This window comes from Talpa europaea (genome assembly GCF_964194135.1).
Source record: "Talpa europaea genome assembly, chromosome: 12".
NCBI lineage: Eukaryota > Metazoa > Chordata > Mammalia > Eulipotyphla > Talpidae > Talpa > Talpa europaea.
Window position 1 is genome coordinate 71,126,210 of NC_140079.1, and position 19,325 is coordinate 71,145,534.

At 38.3% G+C, this 19,325-nt stretch overlaps 1 protein-coding gene and 1 pseudogene across 2 annotated transcripts in view; one reads left to right on the forward strand and one right to left on the reverse strand.

The window, feature by feature from the left end:
- Positions 1-19,325, forward strand: part of LOC311180555 (olfactory receptor 10J3-like) — a gene marked incomplete at its 5' end in the record, with an annotated part of 103,709 nt that overhangs the window by 76,756 nt on the left and 7,628 nt on the right. The gene's annotated exons all lie outside the window — the stretch shown is intronic.
- On the reverse strand, positions 7,825-8,744 carry LOC311180556 (olfactory receptor 10J1-like; annotated as a pseudogene). The gene has a single exon. The product of its transcript is annotated as an olfactory receptor 10J1-like (transcript).

Genomic DNA, 19,325 nt, shown 5'->3' on the forward strand with positions numbered 1-19,325 from the left:
AGCTGTTGTAAATAGTGCTGCTATAAACATAGGGGTGCAGGTGCTCTTTGGAATTGATGTTTCTGTGTCCTTTGGGTAAATACCTAGGAGTGGAATTGCTGGATCATATGGAAGCTCTAGCTTTAGTAGGTTGAGGAATCTCCACACAGCTCTCCATAGTGGTTGGACCAGTTTTCACTCCCACCAGCAGTGCAGGAGAGTTCCTTTTTCTCCACATCCTCACCAACATTTGTTGTTGCTACTGTTTTTAATATGTGCCATTCTCACTGGTGTGAGGTGGTATCTCATTGTAGTTTTGATTTGCATTTCCCTGATTGCAAGTGATATTGAACATTTTTTCATATGCCTGTTGACCATTTGCATTTCCTCTTCAGAGAAGTATCTTTTTAGCTCTTCTGCCCATTTTTTGACTGGATTATTTTCTTTGTTTTTGTTGAGTCTCATCAGCTCTTTGTAGATTTTTGTGATCAGTCCTTTATCATTAGTGTTGTGTGCAAAAATGTTCCCCCAGTTGGTGGGGTTTCTCTTTGTTTTGGTTATTGTTTCTTTTGCTGTGCAGAAGCTCTTTAATTTGATGTAGTCCCAGCTGTTGATCTTTGCCTTTACTATCACAGCTTTGGGTGATGTGTCTGTAAAGATGTCTTTGAGGTGCATGTCATGTATTGTTTCGCCTATATTTCCTTCTATATATTTTATGATTTCAGGTCTTATGTCTAGTTCTTTAATCCATTCTTGGTTGGTTTTTGTGCATGGTGTGAGGTAGTGGTCAAGCTTCTTTCTTTTGCATGTAGCAACCCAATTTTCCCAGCATCATTTGTTGAACAAACTTTCTTTGCTCCAATGCATATTCTTTACTCCTTTGTCAAAGATTAGTTGACCATAAATCTGTGGGTTTATTTCTGGGTTTTCTATTCAGTTTCATTGGTCCGTGTGTCTGTTCTGGCTGATTTTCATTTTAAAACATTCTTTGGCTATTTATAAAAAATGACTGCCAAAAAAAAAAAAAAACCCACCAAGAATAAACAAGGAGAGTGGACAGAGATTGTTTCTGGATAATAGTGATTTCAGATATGATGGAAGGAAATACATAAACTAGTGAGCTAGCTTGTAAGTGGGGCTGTCTGGGACACTGGTCTAGCACACTCACAGGCTCCTTTCTCTCCCGTTTCAATGGTTTGGCAAGGAGCTGACCCGCGGTCTCACACACTGATGGAAAGACAGTAGCTGAGTTCCTGATGGTCCTTTTTTAATAGGCTATTTCAACTCAGAGGTATCTGTTGTTACAAAATCACTTAGATGGTCCCTGCTCCTCTTTTCTATATGCCATCCCTGATGTGACAGCTGAGTTAGACACAGCTAACCTACTGGCTAGCAGCATCTGGGACACTTCTCTGCTTGAGATTTCCTCCATAAAACCTTATTTTGCTTTGCACCCTGTGGTACTGTTATTAGGTGATTCTTTGCCCCTCTTTGCATAAAAATGTTGACATATTCAATGGTGGTGAGTAGGAGGAGGAAAAGATATGATTCAGTGCAGAATTACAGGTCTTCCATGGAGTGACTAGGCAGACAAGTTACCAGTGATTAGTTTAGGGAATGTCTACTAATTTCTTTTTATGTGTTTTACTGGAGATAAGCCTACACATCTAAATGGAAATGTCAAAAGCAGGAGGTTCGTTAGACAAAGCTGGATCCCGAAAAGATTAGAGCTGTAATTATAAATTTTGGACGTCCCCTTATTTCCAGCTACAAGAACAATCTAAAGCAGCAAACTTTTCTTTAGCAGAAGTAAGAGAATGTTATCAAAGAGCTACCCTTCACAGAAAAAGTATCAGCTCTACACAATTCCTGGTTATAAAATGATATGATACAAAGTCAGAAGATAACTCTACCAGACCTTTAAGGAATACAGAAATCCAATGGTCATTTAAAAATTGTCAAGTTAGAAAAAAGAAAACCTTTCAAATTATTTTGTGAAGTGAATAGCATTGAAAACAAAACTTGTTTTAATTAGCACACACACAAATATACATGGTACTGACAAATTTCACTGAGGTAGACTAAAATAACAGCATATTATGGCAAAAGGTGATCAAGGAAAAAATCTTAAATTCAAAACTCTAGGAGTTAGACATGTTATTTAAACTCTAGTGCTTCAGATCCTTTTCTGTAAAGTGGAGTTAATAAGAATATCCACATCCATGAAGTGAAGATGAGAATAGTATCTAAGTCATAAGGTTGTCAAAGATAAACTGAGTTAATTAAAACATATTCTGAGAAAAATGCCTAACACATAGTGAGTATTCAATATATGTTAGCTATTATTCCTGTAATACAGAAGGGTTCTGAATTTTTATATCTTTTAATAAATTTTACCAGATAAATACATTAAAGTAGAAAAATTATATGCCTTTCCCCCTAGATTCCGAAAAGGATAATTTATTGGAGGAAATGAGAAATGCTCCCATTAAATGAAATGATAAGACAGAGTGAACACTATAACCATTATTGTTTAACTTTTCCTGCATATATTGACCAACATAATTAAAACAAGAAAAAGAATTAAAAGCTATAAAAACTGGAAAGTAAATGTAAAATTATCATTTCTGGGTGATAATAGAATACTCAGAAAACCCTAAAGAATACCCTGAAATATTATTATACACATTAAGATGATTCCATAAATGATGTGTGTTCAAATTTATTATTTCCCTAGCTACACAGAACTAAAAGTCAATTAATTATATAATGACAGAAAAGACATCATTCTCAAAATTATAAGAAATGTCAAAGAACGAATTTAAGGAATCTGAAACATTTATAGAAAAATTAATTTCTTATATCAAAAGATGAATTTCTTATACAGAAAAATGAATTTCTGGTATACACTTATTTCTCATTACTTCTCCTTCATAAGTTCAACTATAACTCCTGGGAATGACCCAAGAAGCAACCAAAGGAGAATTCTAGGAGGTGGTAATTCTAGGAGTGCTGTTTGGGACCCCAGCACTAGGTGTCAGCCAAAGGAGGGGGTAATCTTCATTTCCCCATCTTGAAATGAGGCTTCCAAGTCCCAGTATTTCCTGATCCTTGAGTTAACAATAGCAGGCAGCCCAGATAGGCCTCCTAGCCCTCCCACATCACCAAGTGAGTTCAGCACCATTAACAAAGTAATCCACTAGAGAGTCTTGCTGACAATGAGTGGTGGTGGAAGTGCTTTCCCTCCCTCCCTGCAGGATCTCTAATTCTTCTCTATCCTTCCCCCCAACCACTGAGAGATACCCAAATTTCCCTTCCCCATCAGAAATATCAGGACTACTCATTCCCCACAACAAACTCACTTATGAAATTTCCTTCTACCTTACCCTTTCCTTCACCATCCAGGGTTTGCACTGGAACAGGAAGCACTGGGATTGGGATTAGGTATGAGAAGGAGACTCTCTATCACCTTAGGCAAGAGTGTCTGACTCCAAAAGTGTTTGGCTGGGCAAGGTCTTTCCCCACTGATAAGGCTTCTTTCATATCCTGGCCCACTTTGGGGAAATGTTTTCTACTCAATCTGCACCAGCAAGGTCTGGTCACACCAGATGGAGCAAGCTGACGAAAATAGCACAGAAAATGCTTTGAAAATTAAATGGTCACTGGAACCACTGCCCTCAAAGGAAGGCTAGGAACTACATGCTTACCCTAAACTGCATGACAACTTGCTAAAATAAAAGCCAAATAGAAACCAACCTTCCAACATAATAGACAAAATATCCAGGATACAAAATATAAGTCAATAACAGAAGAAGAGAGAAAAGCCCTGAAAACATAAAAATGAATCAAAGTGATTTTAATGAATTCATGGGTCAAAGATAAAGTCTCAAAGAAAATGAAAGAACACACAGAAAAGAATGGAAATTAACACACATTATACTATGTAAATTTAGTTAAAAAGTAGTGCTTATCAGGAAATTTATGGAACTAAATTCAAAAGGAAAACCCTCTCGAGTCAATAATCTATGTTTCTATCTCAAGAAACTGGGAAAGAATACCAAAGTAAACCAAAGCAAGCAGAAAGAAAGAAAACATAGAGAAGAATAATAAGGAATTACTGCGAGCAACCTTATGTTTATATATTAGATTCAACAACTCGAAAGAAAGGACCAATTGTTCAAAAAAAATCAAACTACTGGAACTCAAACAGTTAATCCGAATAATGTTATAATTATTAGACAATAATATGGGTAATCCCATAGCTATCAAAGAAGTTGAATTCATAACTTAAAACTCCTGGCAATAAAATCTTCAGATGTAGATTGTTGTTTTTTGTGGGACCCTCGCCAGCAGCTGGGGAATGAACCGGTGCTGCAGAGGCTGCAGGCAGCCTCGCAGCCCAGTGCTCAACCGCTGTGCTACCAGGGGAGGCCCAGATGCAGATTGTTTTTCTGGAGAATTCTGCCAAATATTGAAAGAAAAATTAACATCAAATTTATACTATCTCTTCCAGGAAACAGAAAAGGAAAGAATACTTATCAATTCATCTTAGAAGTTGATAATAACAGAATTATTCTCCTAGATCATTCTTTCTAAGTCATGCAAAGACCATATGAGGAAAGCAAACTACAGATCAATATCTTCCATGAATTTAGATGCACATATTTCAAACAAAATAATAGCAAAACACTCTAAGTAATGTAAAAAAGAATTACATACCAAGATCAAGTGGGATTTATTTCAGGAATGCAAGGCTAGATCAACAGTCAAGCAATGGTATCTAAGAACAAAGGGGAATTACCGCAATTTGAGAAAGAGCATGTCCAAAAAGCCTTTAGATAGCAATTTACTTAATGGTAAAAGACAGAAATGTTTCTCCCCTAAGATCAGCAATAATGGTAATAATGCCTGATCTCACCATTCCTTTTTAACATGAAAATGGAAGTTCTAGTTACTGCAATAAGACCACAAAAGGAAATAAAAGGCAGGTAGATCAGAAAGGAAAAATAAAACTATCTCTCTGATTGTCTATATAGGAAGACCCATGGAATCTACAAAAATAGATTTTTCCCCCAAATTTCTAGAACTAGTAAATGAATTAAACAAGATCATAACATATCAACACATGAAAATCAATCACATTTCCTATAGTAACATGAAGACACCAAAATTAAAAGCACAACATCATTTAAATTTTTCCAAAGAAAATGAACTACTTAGTCAGATACTTAACAAGACATGTATAAGATTTGTATACTGAAAATTACAAAATGCTGTTCAAAGAAATCAAAGCAGATTTGAATAGAGTGACATATTGTATTCATAAACTAGAAGACTCAACATCATAAAGATGTCGATTTTTCTTAAACTGATCTATTGATTTAATGTAATTCCTACAAAAATCCCAACCAGGTTTTTGTAGACATAAACAAGCTTACTCTAAAATTGATATGGAAATATACAAAACTTAAAATTAATTAAACAATCTTGACAAAGACCAAGGTGGGAGGAATCACTCTATTGTATATTATCTTACTATGTAGCTACATTAATCAAGATAGTATAGTACTGGTAGAGCAATGGATACATAGATCAGAAAACCCAGAAACTGACAGAGAGAAAAATACTCAACTGACTTTTGACAAATGTACAAATGCAATTTGATGGAGAATGGGGGCCTTTAAACAAATTGGGCTGGAGCTATTGGAGAAAGATAAGCAAAATTGAACCTCTACCTAAATTTCACAACTTATTCAGAAGTAGCTCAAAATAGACTATGGGCCTAAATCTATAAAACTTTAAGAAAATTATAATAGAAAAATTTAAGTTTCTGATTCAAAAGGAATCTTGAACCAATGGAAAATAGCACTATGCTTTTGAAAAAGGATATTCAGGATTATTAAGTTGCCATAAACTCATTCATAAATGCAATAAGGTTCCAATAAAATAATTGTACACTTTGATTTACATGCATATGTGTGACTGTGTTGAGTATGTGTGGATGGTAGGGAGCTGCTTCCAAAGTTTTTATGAAAAATTTAAACAAGAAAACACCACACAAAAACTGAAGGATAATGGCAGTTAATGAGCTCTAGTAGATAATAAAACATGACAATTAATGTTATTGACACAGGAAACAAATGTATAAATGTAACAGAAGAAAAAAAATTCCATTGTTTCTCTATTCCACATTGTTTGAGGACTTCATTTGCCCTAGGGAAGGGCAAACCCAAAAGGATTCAGGAAAAAAAGCAGTCAATTGAATTTCAAAAAGATTTTTTTTAAACTCAGAGTTAAAACATTTGTCTTAAAAGCTGAAACAGTTTTTAACTTTAGCAAAATTTTCTAGAAGAAAGCTTCTTCTAGTTTACAAAGAATGATTTTGAATATTAAAAGTCTATGTACCAAAGCACTATGTATGATGTCATCTACAGAGTTTGGATGAATTTAGATTTTTCTGCCAAAATAAAATGGGTTAAACATAAAATTAATATTAATCAATTAAACTTAATTTCAGGTCATTAAAATTAGTTAGTTATTGGGGAAGGTGTGCCCTTGCTCCTGCCATCTAAGCCCTGCTGCAAGGAAGGGAGGACTGATACAATCAGAGGGTTGGCTCTAACTTTCCAGAGGTCCTTCTTAGAAAGTCCTGCATCTCAGAGGAATGAGATAAAGGCACTAGGTGGAAGACCTGGGATACCTGCCTACGGACTGTTCATTCCATCACAGGGAAATAGCAATTTAAATAATCAGCCAATTCATCAGAAAGGTACTTGCTTTCAGAAAGCAAGTACTTTTTCATATTTCATATGAAAGGTACTTTTTCATATTTCCATTTAATTCTCTTTCCTTCCTGTTACTCCATTTACAAAGGGCTGGAAAGGACCTGATTAAAGGGCGTTTTCTAAATTCTCTTTGACTCCTCCTGACCCTCCTGTGTTCTGCCTGTCCTCTACGCATTTATCATTGGAACCTCCACTTAGGATCTTGTTCTAATTCTCTCCCCTTTTAACCAATATCATAAGTTTTTTCAGCAGTCGCTCCTTGAGTTAAGCCTCCATTTCTCTAACTGAGTCTGTTGCTCATCTGTCCAAGAGGAAGACTTTTTTTTCCGACCCCAGAAGATGTCACATGGTTTGTCTTTACCCAGAAGAGACAGATGAAGAACAGGCCAAACTCTGTGAGCCCTGCTCATGTGGCCAGAGCCGAGTCTTGTCACTGTGGTTAGGTTCCTCCACTAACTCCCTTCTCCCCACACCACCCCCTGTTTCCTTTCCTTTGGGGTCCCACGTGTGAGTGGCCGGAAACTCAGTGGGGTGCTTGAAATACTTTTTCTAGAAAATTTTGTTAGCTTATTCCAAACCCATTTTCTAAAAACATATCTATATTTTTGCTTTGCTTATCTTATTAAAACACAGGGCAATTTGATTTCTGCACAATATCCTTTCTGGTAACTACTTGTTCAAGCTTCCAATTTATGTTAAAAGAAGATTCAGTCGAGTGGGGATTTTAATGGGGTTTATACTTCAGCAAAGTGGATGGATCACTTTAAATTGAAACTGTGATAAACACCCAATCACACTCTGACCTCCTAATTATCTCCTGGAATAGAGCCAACAGGCTTCTGTGTAGAGGGCTGTGGAATGACTTGTGTTTTAATTATGTTAACAAAGAGGTCAAGGGAGTGAGAATCGATTGTTAGAGGCCAGCCCCCAGCTTCACTCTTGCCCTGGCCCTGGCTGTGATGTATGGGACATCACCAATCACTTGAAATGCTTGACTCATGGATTTACCTAAAGCTTCTGCCTGGAAGTCATACACAGCTTTTTGTGTAGAGATTTCATTTTAGGAAGGGTATTTTCTACCCACCATTCTCTGTAGGGCATCCTGAACTTCTTTGTTTCTGAAACTGTATACAACAGGATTCAGCAGGGAAGTGATGACTGTGTAGGTCACTGAGATCAGCTGGTCCTGACCCCTGGTGTTCTCTGACTTGGGCTTGAGGTAGGCAATGGAGGTGCAGCCATAGTGGGTGATGACCACAGTGAGGTGGGAGGCACAGGTTGCAAAGGCCTTCTTCCAGCCCTCTGTGGAGGCGATCTTGAGGATGGTGGAAATAGTGAGGACAAAGGAGATGAACAGGAAGGTGGCAGAGGCTGTGATGGCCAATAGGCTGATAATTAAGGTTAGGATATCATTGATGACTGGGGTAGCACACGCCAGATCCAGCACTGGTTGAAAATCACAGAAGTAATGCTCAAATCAATGAATTGCAAAAAGACAGAAAATGGCCACAGCCTAAATCAGTGAGAGCGAGAACCCAGTGGCACAACTGAGGATGCCAGTATGACACAGATCCTCCAATTCATGATGACTGAGTATTGGAGTGGGTTGCAGATGGCCACCTAGCACCATTACTGCCAGTAGGAGGCTGTTGGTGATGGCAAAGCCAAGGAAGAAAAAGAGCTGAGTCCCACAGCCCTCCAGGGAGATGGCTGGTCTCAGGCCCACAGGCTGGAGAGCATCCATGGGGTGATGACCAGGGAACTGAATGTCTCTGAGGTGGAGAGGACACTTAGAAAGAAGTACATAGGGGTGTGGATGTGATGGTCAATATGGATAATAGTCACAACAATGACAGTGCCAGCTAGGGTTAGGACATACAGGGTGACAAGCATCACAAAGAGTGTGAGCTGATGTCTTTGGAAGTTGGAGAAGCCTTGGAAAACAAACTCTCTTACCTCTGCGTGGTTAGCTGTCTTCATGGAGAATCTCAACTCTGAAAAATAAAGAGAAGGTCAACCCCATCTCAGTTCCAGACTTCCCTACCTCTAGAGAAGCACACTGCCCAGAGCAAAGATTCAATAAACACAAAGACCCAATTTGAACTCAGCCAATAAATTGGCTTTTTCAGGGACAATTGCCTTCCTAGAACTGGAAGTAAAGACAGAAAATTTTAGGAAGAAATTCCTTGCAGGTGGTGTGTGTGTGTATTTAGAAAACTCAAAAGAAACTACTGATAAATTATTAGAATCATTAGAAGAGTTTAGCAAGGTTTTCGGCACCAAATTTAGTTGTAGTAATACCTCACATTTCTATACTTCAACAAACTGAAAGAAAATTAAATTTAAATAGGCTCTCATTTACAGTAACTTAAAAATATAAAGCATCCAGGAACAGAGAATTTTATCAAGAAATTATAATACCTTAATCAGAAACACTACAGAAGACTGAGATAATTTGAGTGATATAGCAAGCTTATGAATTGGAAATTAACTATTATGTCCCAAATCTATGAATTCCATAGGATTCAGTCAGAATCCCAAAGGGGTTGTCTTTGATTGGTTGGTTGGTTGGTTGTTGGATTGACAACTGATACTAAAACTTCTATGGACTTGCAAAGATCCAAGAGAAGCCAAAATACTCTTGATGAAGAAAAACAAGAAGAGGGGATTTGCCCTTCAGATACCATTACTTAGCCTGGGCTATGGTGATGCAGTGTGGTGTTGTTATACAGACAGTCACATCATTTGGAGATAGAGCTCTTCACCACAGAGCTGGCAACGCAGATTAGTAGGAAGCAACGGAAGAGTTGGTTATCATTATGGGAAGAAATGAAATTAGATTAGGTTGCACCATTAAAAAAAAAAACCAATTTCAGATGTACCAAAGATCTATAAAGAAACAGACAAGAAAAAATGCCCTGTGAAATGTTTAGACGATAATATGTGAGACAGTTAAAAAACTTGCAGTAGTAAAAGATACAAAATGAAATAATAATAAATTTTATAACATGAAAGTTAACTTCTGTTTTTCCAAAATAAATCACAAAAAAAGACAGAAAAGGGAAAATAAATTAATGACAAAAATAACAGCCAAATAACTAGCATCTAGAATGGCTTTAGGGAAAAAAAGAACAGATTGACTTAGTAAATGGTAGGCTGGGAAGAAAGACAGTAATTCCATGTGAAAGGAAGCACAAATGGCAAGTGAACAGATTTTTTTTTTAAGATTTATTTATTTATCTATACAAGCACCGGGTACAGTCAGAAGCACGGGAGGGTGAAAGAATACACCAGAGCCAGGGCGGGGAACAGAACAGGCAGACCGATGAAATACACTGCTGAGGGGAGCAGCAGGCATGGCAGGAGAGATCTGCCATGCCATGTGGGACCCTCACCAGCGGCTGGGGATGGAACCGGCGCTGCAGAGGCTGCGGGCAGCCTCGCAGCCCAGCGCTCAACCGCTGCACCACCAGGGGAGGCCCAGTGAACAGATTTTTGAAATGATTAGTAGTCAGGGAAAAAAATGACCACAGACCACAAATTAAGACCACAGACCATTTCCCCCCTATCAGAAGGCAAAATGACCAGAGACAGAACAATTGGAAACTCCAGTTCCCTGCCTGCTGGAAAGTAAATGGATACAATCATTCTGGAAAACAGTTTGACATCAGCTGCTAAAGTTGAAAATGAACATGTCCTGTGAACCAGTAAATACACCATTTAATCCAGAAAAACTAAGCAGGCACACGAGGAGTTTGTAGCAGATTTGTTTATAATAGAAAAAAATAAACCAAAACAAACCAAATGTTCTTCACATGCAGAAAGTATATTTAAATGGAAATAAGTGCTCACAATAATAAAGTATTAATAAACATTGAATGAATGAACTACAAAGCAGGAGTGGGCAAATCACAGCCCACAGACTATCTGTTTTGTAAATAAATCTTTGTTGGAATGCTGTCAAGCCATTTGTGCATGAGTTGTGAGTGATTGTTCTCGCCCTGGGAGGGTTGAGTGGCTGCAGCCGACTAGAATGTTATCTAACCCAGCCTTACAGAAAGCTTACAGACACCTGTGGAAGATCATTAAATGTGGATGAATTGCAGGATCATAAATTTGAATAATAGCTGCAAATCATTGTGAGATGTGTGTGTGTGTGTGTGTGTAGTACATATTCCACTTATATAATGTTCAAAAAATGCAAGATTAACAATTAAATAATGAATTTAGCTATTAATTATATAGATTTATTAAATAATATATTGTTTGAGGGTAATCTGTTTCTTTAAAACCCTGGAGATGTTTTACCCTGAAATTCATGGAAGTGACTATTTGGCATGTATCTGAAGGATTTAAAGAAGGCTTTCTGAGGCTTCTAGATATATGGTCATGCTCTAGTTCTTACCTGGGCAGAGGTGTTTGTTTTGTTATTTTTTTTAAACTGTATATATGTTTTATACACCTTTTCAATGAATACTGCATATTATAACAATTTTAACATATATGAAGAAAGCATTTATGATATTGTTAAATAGAAGAAATATTACAAAACAGTAAAGGTCATATGATCCTCTTTGTAAAGAAAATAAAGACATTTATATGAATGTATGAAGAAACAAGGATCTAGTAATGAATATATATAACCTATATAAACAGGAACTAAGAGTATTATTTCTAAAATATATATTTTGCACTTATTAAAGGATACATGTGAAAATTTTGCAATTCAGTGAAAATAATAAGGTAAAAAGTGGGATATGATAAAGTATATGCCAAATTACCTCAATTATGAAAAAATGCATAGAAAAAGTGAATGGAAATTACTTAAATGTTAGTAGTGTATGGTTTTGCATGCTATAATTATGGGAAAACTTCTACTTTTTCCTGCATTTTCCTGTGTCTGTGATGATGTATGATGTGTGACATATGCAGTGGGGAGGGAGACAAAAATCAATGTGTTTAAGCCTCCCTTGAGGTCATTCTTACCATCTTGGTATCCTTCCCATCTTTCACTCATTCTTATATGATAGTGCTTGTATATTCATTACAATTATTTCTTACCTTTATCAAGATTATTTTCAGCTAGATTTCAACTTGTCACATCCCCAGAGTCTAACCCAAGTTTTGTCATATCTCAAGCTTTTAATAATTATTGGTTAAATGAAGGAATATTCTTGAACTTCTACTCTGAAGGAGGAGACCCACACCTCTGAAGATGCATGCCACAGCACAGCTGGGGCACATGAAAGCTAAGCAAAATACTGGCATGAGCACCACCAGGGAGGAAGAGGCGGGAACAGGGTCTCTTCCACTAAAGGTACATCAGGCAGATGGACTATCTGAAATACTCAAGCAAAGCAAAGTCAGAAAGAGTGGCATAGAGGCGCACAGGATGCGATTCAGTCTACAGAGCCCATTAAATTGCACAAGTTGAGTGTGCCAAAGACAAAAGACCTGGAAGATCAATGCAGGAAACACGGGTGAATGAAGGAGATGCTGTCAAACCGTGATCATTAAGCAGGGACATAGATCATTGACCTTGCGTTAGTTTTCCAATCTGCAATCTGAACTTTGGTGAGTAGCTCTCTTCTTCAAAAAGATACTAAAAACATATATGAATTCTTTGCTTTTTACAGTTTCCTTCATTCTTCAAGTAATAATACATTTAATAGTCAAAACTATGTAGCAGAAATGTGAGGGAACTTAATTCCCTAAAGGATAAGGTGTTGCCTAAGATCACACATGTGGCTCAAGGCAGAGATAACTCAGTACCCAGCTTGCTTCATCCTATTTCCCAGCTCTTTCCTTTTGAAAGACCTCAAAGAAGACAATTTTGTTTATAACTGAGATAATGACACACGAGGCACTACTACATGTGACAACAACATACAGTTTATGTGCCTGCATTCGGGAGACATTTATTTGAAAGCTGAGGAAATAACTGAATCTTGTCCTGGTTGTTTTTGATGTCTCCGAGAAGAGTAAGACACACGCACTTGATATGTATTGTCCAATTTCCTTCTGGTTCCTAACATCATTATAATGTCAGATGAGAGGGCGAGGCTCAGAGGAAAATGTTTTCTGCCTGCTGCAAGTCTAGCATCTATTTCTCTAGAATTTCCAGCTCCAGCTCGGTACACACACACACACACGCACACACACACACTACGCCAAGCATATCTTCCTGTTGGTAGTGATTTGGCTATCCCCATGTCGCACTGCTGAATGGAAGCAGTACAAAGAACCTGACCTGGGACTGAGCATAACAAGTAAGGAGAGTCCAGGTAGCATATAGATCTCAAAATCTGATGAAACAATAGAGTTAGTCCTGACACTCTGAATAAATGTCTCAGATAATTAACAACCAAAATGCATAAACTAATGTTTGGTTAAAATATACTCCAGCTAGCCTATTTGGACAGGCTATATAATGGAAAGTTCAGTCCTTACCCAGAAATAAAATGTCCCATTTCCTAGATGGAGGACTAGAACCTCAGAAGGATAAGCTACTAGTTGGACTCTAGCAAGACCAGGTGTGAGGCACAAGTATGTCTGACTCTGAGTTTCAGGCACTTGTATCCAGTCCAAACCCCACTGAGTGAATATACAGGCATACAGTTCAGCAGAGGGGAGGGAAAAAACAGGGATGAAAAATGCCTGACCTTCAGCCTCATTCCTTCAAAAGACTCCGGGGATGTCAGTGGTGGATGACAACTCTGGGAGTAGGACGGTTTTCTTATTTACTGCCTCGCCTCTATGATTTCAATGAGTCTTCCATTATTTGAAAATGAAACTTATGAGAATAATCTTACTTTATAGGTACCTGGTCTCAATCACTCATCATGCAAGATACTGCAAGAGTATGAAATGTTAATGTTCAAGAAAATCATCAGAAACCAGAATGGGAAAAGCTAGAAACTCAGAAAAATTAAAATCAATTCTCTTTTTTCTACCAACGACCACTTACTTCTCACAAAGTTGGCAAAGGAGATGAAAAAAATTTGTTGTTAATGTGTTTGTAACTTAAAACAAAACAAAACAAGAACAGAACTGAGATAGGATTCTCTCAAGAGGGGAAAAATGCAATCACAAACCTAAGAAGTTTTACATTTTCTGAATGTCAGCAGGAAGCATGGGGTGTGGAGACAATTAAAGGCTCATCAATGCCTCTGGCCTCAGAGGGTCTTCCTGCAGAGGTGAAGTCTCTTGAAACCCCCAAGAGTTCATTCCCCAGAGAGGACCAGATCCCTCTGACCCAGGGCACTAGGGACTTCCTGTTGACAACCATTCCCAGGCTCAAGTGTCAGCAGAGAGGGAGCTTGGGGCTCTATCCCAGGGGTCTGATTAGGAACTTGGGTAATTATTAGAACAAAACCCTGTCTTTGCTTTCTGACTCACAAGAACAACTTGCATTATAGAAATGGAAATGTGTTTTGATAAAAAAAAATCAATGGACCCAGAGGAAATATGAAGATAAATTCATGTCTATTGTTCTATATCTGAAGATCATTCCTTCATTTGTTGAAACAGAGAGGAGAACAAGAGGAGAATGAACACTTACTTCTGTCCCAGTCACTATGCTAAGCATCGGAGGTACAAACAATACAAACAGTCATAGTGTGTCTTCCCACGGGGCTTCCGAACGCAGGAGGCTTTGCTAACCATTGGGTATCTTTGTGCTAATTAGAAAGGGGAGCCACTGCTGGGTAGATGCAGCCCATGTGCACACCATTTGATGTACAGTGTATTTTTGCAACTAGTCAAAGGGCATCCCTTCATATGGACAACGGAGCTTCGTACTAGCTGTCTAACCTGTCAGTGGACTGTGGGCTGGATTTCATCCTTTGTTACCCTCTCAATCAAGTTTCCTTGTGCAGTGCACAACTTGAATACCAGACTGCAAACACGCTCACAAATCAATTTGTGATTACAAACAAAAATAAATGTTACAAGTAAAAATGCAGGATCATAAGAGAACATGTAAATAAAAGGGCCAAGTTTTGCGGTCAATAAAAAAGAATGAATTTTTTAAATATCTTTCCGAGGAATGATGTTTGAACTGGGATTGGAAAGATGAATGTAGGTCAACTTGGTAAAGTTTCAGAAGAGAATTTAAAGCAGAGGGAAAACACAAGGGAAGGACTTGAAAGATTCACAGTAATAATTATTCTAAAAACCGAAAGAAAGCCAGATTTTGCACAGAGAACCTGCAGGTGAGATGAAGTAAGAAGGAAATAGGGAATGCTATTGCATGGATCTTGTCCCTCTCCAAGCTTCCCAGAAGGTTGATGTCAAGTCAGAAAAGTTCAAGGAGGTGAATAGCACAATCAAAGGTGCATTTCAAATGTCTGGTTGAAATGTGAAAAATAGGGCCTCGCTGGTGGCACAGGTGGTTGAGCACAGTGCTGTGAAGCAGTCCACAACTTCTGCAGTGCGAGATCAATCCCAGCCAGCCGCAGAGCTACCCACATGGCGCGGCAGACCTCTCCTGTCTCGCCCGCTGCTCCCCTCAGCAGTGTATTTCAGTCAATCTGCCTGTTCTGTTCCCCACTCTGTCTCTGGTGAAACCTCTCACCCTCCTGCACATCTGGCCTGTCCCCTGGTTCTTGTGTGCATGAATAAATAAATCTTAAAAAAAAAATTCTTAAAAAAAAAAGAACTGTGAAAAATAAATTGGAGGAGTGAGATCAGGAACAAAAAGGTCGATTAGGAAACTGTTGCACTTGTGCACGGAAACATGATCAGAGCTGGGGCTAGGGGTGGGCAAGGAGCTGGCTCAGGCTCCAGGAACACATAAGACCAATTCACAACAGGGCACTTGTGGGCAAGTATCTTTCCATTACCAAGGCTCAGAATGATTCAGGAGTCATTTCACAGAAGAATGCTTATCTAGAGAAATAAAGTGGCTTTTCACAGAAATAGGAGATGTCTACACTGTGATCCTCCTTTTGGGCCATGACAGAATCTGACTCGTCAATGGAGAATCATCACAGTGTCTTACCCAATGCTTTGATGAACACTTGAATGAAGGGATGGCCAGTCCCCTTGAGGAGAGGCCCTGTGACAGGACCGCATATATCTTATAAATATACCATGTAAATCTCAATCTCTAAAAATAATTCACTCTCTTTGAGTGGCGTTGCTTATACTACACCCTGGACTAACATCAGAGTCTTCTTTGTTCTAGAGTGTACCTAAAATTGACACAACCATGGGTTATTCAGGAAGTGGATTGAGGTAGTAGATGTGCAACATGTTGCCAAGGGTGTCTATTTTTAAAATATACTTGGAGAAATAATCAGTGTTTGGGGATCACTGTATCCACTATGAAATGAATTCAAGCCAAAATTCCATTTTTTTATTGATTTTCGTGAGCTTCCATGAAGACCTTGTTTGGCATTCAGGGATAAGTGTCATTTCAGAGGCACTATCCAATAATCTCCCCTCAAAGAACATACCCCTTTATTCTGGCACTCTGACAAATGGATGCAGGTTCCTTGATGGAAGATTACAAGGGAAATTTTCATATGTATTTGTGCCATACAGTACATCCTCGAGGACTTATGGTCATTCCAGGGATACTGGGAATATAAACTGGCTCTAGCCTGGCAAAAGGCTGAGAAACCATGATTCTCTTTTATGGTTACACAAGTCAGAATTATTTTGACCAGTCCTCGAGATTTTTAAAACACATTATTACTTTTATACTACAGCTGTTGTACAGATCCAGCTTCTATTTTATTTCAGTCTTAGGGACACTGTTAGATGCAGTCTAGGGACACTTAGAGTTCACTAAGCAAGCATCTCTGGTCTCTGCCACCACCCATTTCAGTAACCACGTGAGCTCCTCACATCTGATGGTACCCCTGGGCCTTGACTCATTGGGTTCTTGTTCTCCCTATTGAAATCAGGGCACCATTCAATGACAACATCTCACATCTTCCACCACAGGCTGCAGGGAACAGACACTATTGAGCTCTCCATTGTTGGGTTCATATTTTAGTTAATCAACTAAGCAAGCTGTCAGAGTTACTTCATCCTTGAGCAGATGCACCAAGTCCACAATCTCTGGTTACATCTACATATCAATACATGTTGCCAGTCTGAACAGTTTCTCCATCCTCCAATGAATCTAGAATTTATTCCCTCACATATTTCCCAGCTTCCTGATGTAACTTGCCCACACAGGAGGCAATGACTTAGATTGTAACAGACAGAACTTCTTTTTTTTTTTACAATAAATTTTATTTTTATATTCCCCATACAATTTCAACCCCCTTATTTTGACCCCAATCCCTCCCCTCCCGCCCTCTACCCCCCATAGAGTGTCTCTGGTTCATAGTTTTTTGTTGATTTTGATATTTTCTTTCTTATAGTTATTCTTTTTCCTGGTCCCTTATTTAAGTTTTCTAGATTCCTGCTATGAGTGAGACCATCCAGTATTTTTCTTTTTCTTTCTGGCTTATTTCGCTGAGCATGATCCCTTCCAGCTCCATCCACGTTGCTGCAAATTGCATGTGTTTATCTTTTTTGAATGCTGAGTAATATTCCATGGTATGTATGTACCACATCTTCTTGATCCAGTCATCTATTTTTGGGCATTTGGGTTGTTTCCAAAGCTTAGCTATTGTAAACAGTGCTGCTATAAACATAGGGGTGCAGGTGTTCTTTGGAATTGATGTTTCTGTGTCCTTTGGGTAAATACCTAGGAGTGGAATTGCTGGATCATATGGAAGCTCTATGTTTAGTAGGTCCAGAAATCTCCACACAGCTCTCCATAGTGATTAGACCAGTTTGCACTCCCACCAGCAGTGCAGAAGAGTTCCTTTTTCTCCACACCCTCGCCAACATTTGTTATTGCTAGTTTTTTTAATATGTGCCATTCTCACTGATGTAAGATGGTATCTCATGGTAGTTTTGATTTGCATTTCCTTGATTACAAGTGATGTTGAACATTTTTTCATATGTCTGTTGGCCATTTGCATTTCCTCTTCAGAGAAGTTTCTTTTTAGCTCTTCTGCCCATTTTTTGACTGGATTATTTTCTTTGTTGTTGTTGAGTCTCATCAGCTCTTTGCAGATTTTTGTGATCAGTCCTTTATCATTAGTGTTGTGTGCAAAAATGTTCTCCCAGTTGGTGGGGTTTCTCTTTGTTTTTGTTATTGAACAGACAGAACTTCTAGTAATGGTGGCAAGAAAAGGTCAACAATGCCCTTCTGCAAAAAAAAAAAAAAAAAAAAAAAAAAAGAATTTGAATGAGATGATCATAGAAAACATTTCAGGGCACTGGAAATTGACCAAAGGAAGGTAACAAGTTGAGGAAAAAAAAATTTTTTTCTAAAGATTTATTTATTTATTTGTTTATTTATTTATTTATACAAGCACTAGGTACAGCAGAAGCACGGGAGGGTGAGCGAATTCACCAGAGCCAGAGCGGGGAGCAGAGCAGGCAGAAGGACCTAAGTACACTGCTGAGGGGAGCAGCTGGCGGCAGGAGAGGTCTGCACGCCATGTGGGACCCTCCTCCGGTGGCCGGAGAGCAGCCGGGGATGGAACCGGCGCTGCAGAGGCTGCGGGCAGCTTTGCAACCCAGCGCTCAACCGCTGCGCCACCGGGGAGGCCCAGAAGTTGAGAAAAATTTATGCTCAAAGAATTGCTAGAACTTCAGGTGAGAAGAGAAAATGTCTGTGGTCTTTTTTTCTTGGCATGCTGTGATTGCCCATCCTCACATACCCCCAGCACCACCTGACTTCAGTGGGTAGGAACTTCACTGCTTGGAATTGCCATTAAAAGCCAGCATTTGGTTTCAGATGGGTCAGTAGAACAAAGTAAACATTCCAACATAGATTTCCCTGTGGAATTTCCAGAAAATGAGGCAGAAAAAATATTTGAACACATAATGGCTGAAAACTACCCCAATTTGATGAAAAATATTAAGTAAGTTTCAAGAAGCTCAATGAATCCTGACTAGGATAAATTTAAAGAGAACAACCTGCAGGCATATCAAACTGCTGAGAGTCAAATACAAAGTCTTAAAAACAGAGAAAAAGAATTCATCAGGCACGGATTCAAAGCAAATGATTAACAACTGACTTTTTCACCAAGACAAGTTAATACCAGAAGATAGTCAAATGGCTTTCAAGTTGCCAAAAGAGGGAGGAAGTATTTTAACAAAAAATCCTATGTCCAGTAGTAGCATTCTTTTAAAATTAAGCAAAATAAATGTGTAGATTGAGAGAATTGTTGCTTACAGGACTAGCATACAAAAAACACTAGAGGAAGTTCTTGAGGATGAATGAAAACAACAGAAGAGAGTAGATCAGATCCAGGAAAGGACAGAGAAACCAGAAATGTTGTGTATGTGTAACATGTAAGTAATTATGAAGGAATATATGAATATCTGTGTATACTTATTCACATATATGTATTTCTATTTTCTCTTAATTTCTTTTAAAAACATGGCTTAAAACAGCTTTATATTTTTAGATTTATAAAAATAAATATGTAATATATATAACAATTATAGAATGAAAGGAGGAAAGGAAGAAATAGAGATATATTG